This window comes from Anomaloglossus baeobatrachus, unplaced genomic scaffold (genome assembly GCF_048569485.1).
Source record: "Anomaloglossus baeobatrachus isolate aAnoBae1 unplaced genomic scaffold, aAnoBae1.hap1 Scaffold_188, whole genome shotgun sequence".
Lineage (NCBI taxonomy): Eukaryota > Metazoa > Chordata > Amphibia > Anura > Aromobatidae > Anomaloglossus > Anomaloglossus baeobatrachus.
Genome location: NW_027441958.1, coordinates 234,721 through 243,850, shown reverse-complemented (window position 1 = coordinate 243,850; position 9,130 = coordinate 234,721). Strand labels below are relative to the sequence as shown.

General features: G+C 46.3%; 1 pseudogene; it reads right to left on the bottom strand.

The window, feature by feature from the left end:
• Positions 1-3,249: 3,249 nt before the first annotated feature.
• On the bottom strand, positions 3,250-3,456 carry LOC142260809 (U2 spliceosomal RNA; annotated as a pseudogene).
• Between the last annotated feature and the right edge of the window lie 5,674 nt (positions 3,457-9,130).

The following is a 9,130-nucleotide window of genomic DNA, read 5'->3' as shown; positions in this document are numbered from 1 at the left end:
ACCAATGGCATTTGTGAAAAGATGAACCACTTGGTCCTGGGCCTCCTCAAGACGTTACCACTGGAAGAGCGGAACCTGTGGCTGGAGAAGCTACCTGACCTGGTCGATATGTACAACAACATCCCTTCCAGCTCTACGAAATGCACTCCAGCATACCTGATGAGAGCTCGTCCCGGCCGGCTACCAGTGGATCTGGAAATGGGCTTGGAAGCTTCAGAAGCACTCCTGTCGACAGCTGAATGGGACACTCGGCGGAGGACACAGTACCGACAGGTCCAGGAGTATGTTGAAAAGAACTTGTGCCGGAGTCGGGGACAACAGGAGCAGTGCTTCAACAAGAAGGCGCCTGCCGGTTCCTTCCAACCTGGGGATGTAGTGCTGAAGCGGAAAAGAAGGGCCCACAAGCTGGATGATCAATGGGAAAAAACCCCGTATGTAGTCCAGCCCAAAGGATGGGAGAATGGGAAGGCCTACCAGATCAGCCGTGACCAGGGGGGGACTTTGGCCACGGTTTCCCGAGACCACCTGAAGAAGTGCCCACCAGCATTGAGAGTAGCGGATGAGGCTCCAGTTCCCAGTCCAGTGGAGAAGGAAAAAGAGGTAATCCACACCATGATGGGTGATTTTCCAGCAGACTGGCCTACACAGAACGGTGCGGTGATCCTTCCAGTGATACTGTTCCCACAACCCGTGGATGAAGAAATGATGGAAACGGTTAACCGCGAGCCAGTGCCCAGGGATGTACCTGTACCCAGCTCCCCTACGCCTCCGCCTGCCCCACATGATAGCAGGGAGGAGGAACTGACTGTTCCCTCTGCCCCACTGCCTGTCACCACTGACACCGGACCCCGAAGGTCCACTCGCCCCAACCTAGGTAGACCCCCACTTAGGTACAGGGAAACTACTCTTTAAAAGGGGGGGGCTTTATGTGTTGAGTGTACCAGTTTGAAAGTTTTAAATGATAAGTAAAGATGATCAACCAAAGAAGTTTACCTGATTGAACCGTGATTAAACCGGCCGTTGCCGGCAACTGTTGTCCCCGTAGGGACTGTGCAACCATTGCGTAAGGAACTGCTTACGGACAAGCCCGAGAACTTGCAGGGCAACCACAAACTTAGTGCAATGTAAATAAAAATGTTTGTTGGCTTGACACCGTTACCGCCTCCGGAGAGGCTGATTTGGGAGGATGGGCCTGGAGGAAAGGGATGGCCTAGGCCCGCCACTACCGTAACCGGTGGCGATCCTCCGGGGGTTCAGGGGTCCCCTTGGACGTGGGCCCCCTGAAAGAGACAGAACCCGCTCGGGCAACTTGGTGCTGGACTGGGGTCAAGGGGTGCTGCCCGCTTCTTAGGGGCAGCATCAGGGCCAGGTTGTTTGGGTGGGAGAAGAGCGGAAGCTGTACCGTTGTAAAATGTTTATGATGCTTTTACATGTTTTACCGTTTTATTCTTTTTCAGTTGTGAAAATAAAACCGGTGATGGACGGGCAGCCCGCGGACGGTCTGCATTTTACTATAGGGGAATGTGGCGCCCTGGACAAGCCAGGTCGTCACAGGTACTACACCAACACACTCTACACTCCGGCTAGGCACACCGAAGCTAAACACAAATCCTAGTTGCCTTCCTCCAGGGGCTGATGTCCACACCAGGGGGTGGGCCAGGCGGTTGATCCCACCCACCGAGGAGTTCACAGTCCTGGAGGCGGGAAAAGGAGTCAGATTAGAGATCAGCTTTGGAGTTAGAGAAGTGAAGAGGAGAGGAGACTGACCGTGTCCGGGTGTGTGGCCCGGGCACTCAGCAAGGTTGGCAGACGGTGGTGACCTTCTGCAGGAGAGGCTGATTGGAGTGAACCGTACGGACCGGGGATGGGCGGTGGCCCGCCGGTACCAGATCGGGGAGTGAAGAGAAGCCAGCACCATCCGGCAGGGCCTACGGACCCCGACCAGGCTAGGAGTCGCCGTAAAACCGGTCAAATCCGTTAGCGACAGGAACCTCCAGGGTTTCCCAGCAGTCAAGACCCGATTGAAGGCAACAGCTCACACCGTAGAGGGAAGCACAGTCACCGCCAAGGCTACAGTTCCCAGGGCCAGAGCCTGCGGGCAAAAGGGGCTCCCTCAGCATCCATCCAAGCTGGGGAGCGGGTTACCGGTGGGAAGCCCGCTAGATTTTGGGGGAATAAAAGGGGTCCAACACCACATCCCCACAGGTGCACACCCACCCATCAAAGAGAGCTATAAGCCAATACCACCTTCACATTGCCAGTGTACCAAGGACATGTTGAGCAACATGAAGGCGGCTGGGGTTATCCGTGACAGTTGTAGCCTTTGGGCAGCTCTGTTGATCCTGTTAAAAAAGAAGGACGGCACCACTCCCCGTATTGAGGAATCGCTAGCTGCATTGAGAACTGCAAATTATTTTTCTACCCTTGATCTCACTAGTCACTATTGGCAAGTGTCCGTTGCTGAGGCAGACCGGGAGAAGACCGCCTTCGCCACCCCTATGGGTCTCTGCGAGTTCAAAAGCATGCCCTTCGAGCTGTGCAATGCGCCAGGAACCTTCCAGAGGCTGATGGAATGCTGCTTGGGACAAGATTTTAGGGTGTATAAAAAGGGAGATTAGATCCCGTGATCCCAACGTATTGTTACACCTCTATAAATCACTTGTAAGGCTACATCTGGAATATGGGAACCAGTTTTGGGCTCCACATTTTAAAAAGGACATTCAGAAGTTAGAGTCAGTTCAAAGGTGGGCAACTAGACTACTACAAGGAATGGAAGGCCTCCCATATGATGACAAGTTGAAAAAGTTATTAAGTGATTATTGGCTGCAATGGGGCTTTCTGGCTGGTGCCAGCCTCTCTTCTTAGCACACAGGAACCACAATCCCTACACCATGCTTCAATGGATTCTCTCATCCCAGCCCAGTAAAACTACATATTTTACACAGTCATAAGCAGCCAAAAGGGATCTATTCTATTCAATTGCAAATGATCTAGATAAGACTGAGAATAAGATACTGCACGGGACATAGCAGAGTTGGTCAAGTTGAGTGGAGATGAGTTTGCTATTTGGCACAGCTTTTTGCATCAATAAAGCAAGTAAAAGGTGTGAAAGATAAAAAAAAGGGTGAAAGTGTGAAAAGTGAATTGGCCAAATTGAGGTGCATATAAAGTTTTTGCTTTCTTTCAATTCACTAATGGGGCTCATTTGAATCAGGTGAATTGAGTTCTGCTTTTGGAAACTGGGTTAAGAAGGGGTGCACCGGTCCTGGAGGTACTGCAATACCAGGTCAATGCGTGGAGTGGACAGAGCAAGATTTTTTCCATCTCCTTGTTCTAAAAATCCATTTAATATATGGTCCCCAGAGAGGGGACGTATCAGATATTAAACTGATAAGAACAGATTTAATTTTTTTTTTTTTCTGTTTATCAGTAGGACTTCAAAATAACAAAGGTGATCGCCTCCCGTTGCCTGGGAACCGTCCAGGCACAAGAGGGCTATGTGTCACCAGAAGGCGCACACACTTCCTCAAGGCCGGCAGACGTGCAATCCCAGGCACCTTCCAGTACCAACCAAGGTAGCGTCCTCCGAAACTACACTTGATCTTAGCCAAAAGGCCGAGAAGCTATAACCCGAATTGGTTACGGCCTTGAGTGGCACCCTGGCCTATACCGGACACATCTTAGGGAGAGGGAGACAAACCCACGCCTACAGAAGACATTTTGTCACCCAAGCCAACCCTTGAAAAGGCTGTTTTGCAGAGCAAAAACAAGAAGAATGGTGCTTTTTGCAGCCGCCGCCCACTGCAATGAATCTGAATAACTCCTCCTTTTGGACACAAGCACCTCCCCTCCCCCTTGCAGTCTTTCCAATTCATGATACAAAAAGACAGACGGACAGGACAGGACAGGACAGGCTGCCTGACTTTCCGTCACTGCCACCCTTTGCCATCCTTGCCCGTAGAAAGCCCTTTCATCATCCCCAAACCCTAATCTTTTCCCTTCCCTTCCCAGATGCGTCTCACTCCCTTTCATTAGGAAGTGAGCGCAGCCTTTTCTCCGTTCTGCACATGCGCGACGTTAAACACAAATGCGCAGGCATGCGTTCCATTACCCTCACTGCATTCCACTCCCATACAGGAAGTGGGCGCAGCTATTACTACGGTCGCACATAAAAGAACCCACGGCCACCACTGCACATAGCTGACTCCACCACAGGACACCCACTTCTACACCAACGCAGGTAAGACAGGATCGGCACCTCTATGCTCCCGTTACAATCAGGCTCAGTCACCATGTGATAACGCTCTCAACTCTTTAGTTGCAGGCTCCCCTTGCTTCACCTCCACTGGCTGTGCTGCCATTTCCTCTCCCACCTGGAAGGTATACTTTATTCCACTATTTTCCTGTTTCTCTCTTCCCCCTTTTCCCATAACCTACTTTTATCTGCATTTGTGGGGTATCTATATGCTATTTACATCATAGTTTTATTCATTAATATGGAAGGGAAGAGTGCCCATGAGAGTGTTGAACTGCGGAGAGCAAGAGATTAAGCTGCTCCGATTTGCCACCATTGATAAGCTGTTCTCAGTAGATACACATGCTATCCAAACAGCAGCATCCACCATTGCTTCAGCCCACCCATTCAGTGACAGCTCACCAAGTCAGCCAGAGGAGTGGTGTAAGGAATTACACGTAGGCACTGACTCCACACCTTCACATCACAAGAAGGGGGTCTACAGGCTAGTGCAAGAATACGAGCAAGTCTTCAGCAAACATCCGCTAGACTTTTGAAGAATAAAAGGGGTCAAACACTACATCCCCACAAGTGCACACCCACCCATCAAAGAGAGATATAAGCCAAAACTACCTGCACATTACCAGTGTACCAAGGACATGTTGAGCAACATGAAGGAGGCTGGGGTTATCCGTGACAGTTGTAGCCTCTGGGCAGCTCCGTTGGTCCTGTTAAAGAAGAAGGACAGCACCACTCCCCTGTATTGAGGAATAGCTAGCTGCATTGAGAACTGCAAATTATTTTTCTACCCTTGATCTCACTAGTCGCTATTGGCAAGTGTCCGTTGCTGAGGCAGACCGGGAGAAGACCGCCTTTGCCACCCCGATGGGTCTCTGCGAGTTCAAAAGCATGCCCTTCGAGCTGTGCAATTTGCCAGGAACCTTCCAGAGGCTGATGGAATGCTGCTTGGGACACCGAAACTTTGAAACGGTACTGCTATACCTTTATGATGTTATTGTTTATTCTAAAGCAAACAAGATTTTAGGGTGTATAAAAAGGGAGATTAGATCCGGTGAGCCCAACGTATTGTTACCCCTCTATAAATCACTTGTAAGGCCACATCTGGAATATGGGGTAAAGTCCTGAGCAGGTTGATAACCATTGGTTTGAGCATGGTAGGGTGTAGTGCGCATCTTCCTGCATCGGTAAAAGCTGCAGAAGTCCTTGAAGATTTCCGCTTCAAAGGCTGTGCCTTGATCTGTGAGGACTCTCTCTGAGTAGCCATGAGGTCTGCATAAGTGTGCTTGGAAGACCTTCGCTGCAGTATGGGCCATTAGATCTTTGACTTGTACCACAACCATAAATCTCGAGTAGTTGTCTACCATCGTAAGTGCATACGTGAGCTCGCCTCGATATTCTGCAACAAAACTCCCTTTTTCGATTTCAGTTTCAGCAAACACTCCTCTTCCTGTAGAAAATATTTATCATTACCTAAGACAGTCATTCTAATGCATGACAATATTAAGGCAATTTAGTTAAAACTTGTTTTAACTCACCTTTAAGGGGATTGATGTATTTCATGGTCAATCCAGGTTTGTCAGTGATGGCACTGACATAATGTATGGCGTCTTTTTCGGGCGTTATCCTTTGCCTTTTCATTGTGAAAATCCAGTTGCCTATATCAAAGCAAATTCTACTACTTGTAAAGTATGCAGAAAATGAAATGTAGAACATATAACATCAACTGCTTAGGAACGCATCATAGGTTAGTACTTAAAAGGATATTGTCATGTTCTAGTCATAATGCAAGCTGGACATTTTTCATGTTACCCTGTAATCGCCGGCCTGTTCTAATGCTCACAAGCCAAGATATAGGCTCAGCTGCTAAGGCTTCCCTCTGCCTTCTGAATGAAACTTGAATATGTCTGGGTCACTGTGTATATAGCAGGTGCTCAGAAAAAATAACAGTCAATTCAATAGAAATAGCTCTGGCACACTATAGTGATCAATAACGTAAGAAAAGAACTCTTGGAATGCTGAAAATTCTTTATTTGTGCAAAAGGATAATTCATCCAACGTTTCGACCTTGTTTTTAGGTCTTTATCAAGGATAAAGTTATCTAAGATCATAAAGGGTTACAAAACCATATAAACACGTAATTAGTACATAGTACAACATAACAGTACAATATATTGCTACTTGAGAGTACAATGGGTCAAATGACCATGATGCACATACAAAAAATTTTTCCAAAGCCATAGTGAAAACATTTGTACTGAGGAAAGAAAATTTCCACATGACCTATCTGGAGAAACATTCTGGATCAAACAACCAAAAATAGTCAAGCAGGTAAATACACACCTATATGGATAACAGGATGATATGTGTTCAATTGTATAGCGTCATTGCCATTAAGGTACAAATGGAAAACTTGCAATCCTATATAGTGAAGGAAATGAACACATATCATATCAAAGAACACAGGAACATGGGTGTGAGAAAAACCTCAATGTTTATACTTTGTTCTTTATAATGGTGTGAACATGTATATGTCTCAGTACCTTATGCACTTGAGAATTCTAGTGAGTAGATCATGAAAGCCTATTTCAGAACTGGAATCGGTAAATAATTGTAGGGGAATCTAAATGAAAAGATGGTACAAGTGTTATCATGACACGTGGGCTATAACACAATGGACCGTGTGACAAAGAAGAAAGGAGAGAAAGAAGAGGAAGAAAATGCAACTACCTGTAACATTACGTGATAGTCACTGGTAAGTATCACTTGACAATTCAAATGAAAAAGGATTCCTTTATTAAAGGGTTCTCAGTCGCCTCAGGATCATGAAATACTAGGGTAAATGATATGAGAATGGGTAAGAAGCACCACTAAAGGAAATATGAGATGCAGGACATATATCTATAAACCCCTGAACTACATGATAGAAATAAAAAGAAGAAAAAAGAAAAAAAAGAAGAAAGAAGAAGAACACATAGAATGCGGAAAGAGAATGGGTACAACTACCTGAGTTACTGCAGGGAGGCCCCTGGTTGGTATTGTGAGGGTTAGTGGAATTCCTTCACTGAAGGGTTCTCAGTTGCCTCAGGTTCGTGAAAAATGCTATAGACAAATAATGCCCGGAGAAAAGGGGTTCATATACAGCGAATAATGGTAATACAAGGTACATGTGTCACATGTAATAGTATATATATATATATTGTACTAAGCTCTACACCAGAAAGAGAAAGTAGTCCCTCTGCCTTCTGTCTAGGTGCCCTGAGTTATGTCCTGTAAACTGTCACAGGGACCCAGACACACATGTGTAGTAGGGGAATATCCCTGCTGAGATGCCAGTGCTAGAGCACTCGTTTGCTGTGGAGTTGAACGCTATGTGAGCAGTTCTTACCTTCAATGAGCAGAAGTCTCTTTTTTCAGATTTCAATATCTCTGTGGGTATCTGGCAGAAATATGGAATACTCTTTACTGCTAAGACCCTGTACACCACTCCCACTAAAGGGGGCTTTACACGCTGCGACATCGCTAATGCGGAGTCGTTGGGGTCACGGAATTTGTGACGCACATCCGGCCGCATTAGCGATGTTGCTGCGTGTGACACCGATGAGCGATTTTGCATCGCTGCAAAAACGTGCAAAATCGCTCATCGGTGACATGGGGCTCCATTCTCGATTATCGTTACTGCAGCAGTAACGATGTAGTTCGTCGCTCCTGCGGCAGCACACATCGCTCCGTGTGACACCGCAGAAACGAGGAACCTCTCCTTACCTGCCTCCCAGCCGCTATGAGGAAGGAAGGAGGTGGGCGGGATGTTCCGGCCACTCATCTCCGCCCCTCCGCTGCTATTGGGCGGTCGCTCAGTGACGTCGCTGTGACGCCGCACGGACCGCCCCCTTAGAAAGGAGGCGGTTCGCCGGTCACAGCGACGTCGCCGGGCAGGTAAGTATGTGTGACGGGTCTGGTCGGTGTTGTGCAGCATGGGCAGCGATTTGCCCGTGTCGCGCAACAGATGGGGGCGGGTATCCACACTAGCGATATCGGGACCGATATCGCAGTGTGTAAAGTAGCCTTTAATAAACTGTGTAAAGGATTTTAAGTAAAAATCCACAATAAACCAGCGCTAGATGGGTTTTTATAATTTTATTAATAGACCACAAATAAAAAATTTGTTGCTATCCTTGTTTCAAGACAGAGTATTTGATAATATACAATACACTGATTATTACTAAAACCAAGGACCACATAAAACAAGGACCACATAAAATAAAAAATGAAAGTAATGAGAATAAAATTCTTTTGTATAACCAATTAACTTCGAGGTGATACAATATTCACATTGATTTAGTTTTACCAGTCTAATGTAATGCCCCGGCCGGTGGCATATATTTTGTTTGGTTAATAATTTAGACTTATACAATGAAAGATGTACTATACCACCCCTGGCTAACTTACAAGTTTTAAGTTGTACAATATTTATGTACAAGTTTGCGACGTTATATTCATATATAGGAAGGCAAACAATATTGGCAATTTAGTGGCACCCACCATACGTAATCTTACAGCACCTAATAAGGGAGGATTATTTGGCCTGAAAGGTTTTTTTCCATGCAAAAGCTGTATAGTATGTAAGAATACAAAAAATATTTCACGGAAATCCTTCTTACAGGGGCAGTCAGAAGTCATGATTAGAGAATTTATTACATGTCAATCAAAGGGAGTAGTATATTGAATTCAATGTCCCTGTCAGAAAAAATACATTGAGAGAACTATTAGACCCCTATGGAAAAGGGTGGGTGAGCACATTAGAAGTGTTAAAAATAAATGTACTAAGCACCCCCTATCCAGACATTATGTGTTAAAACATGGAGGGTCCTTTAAAGG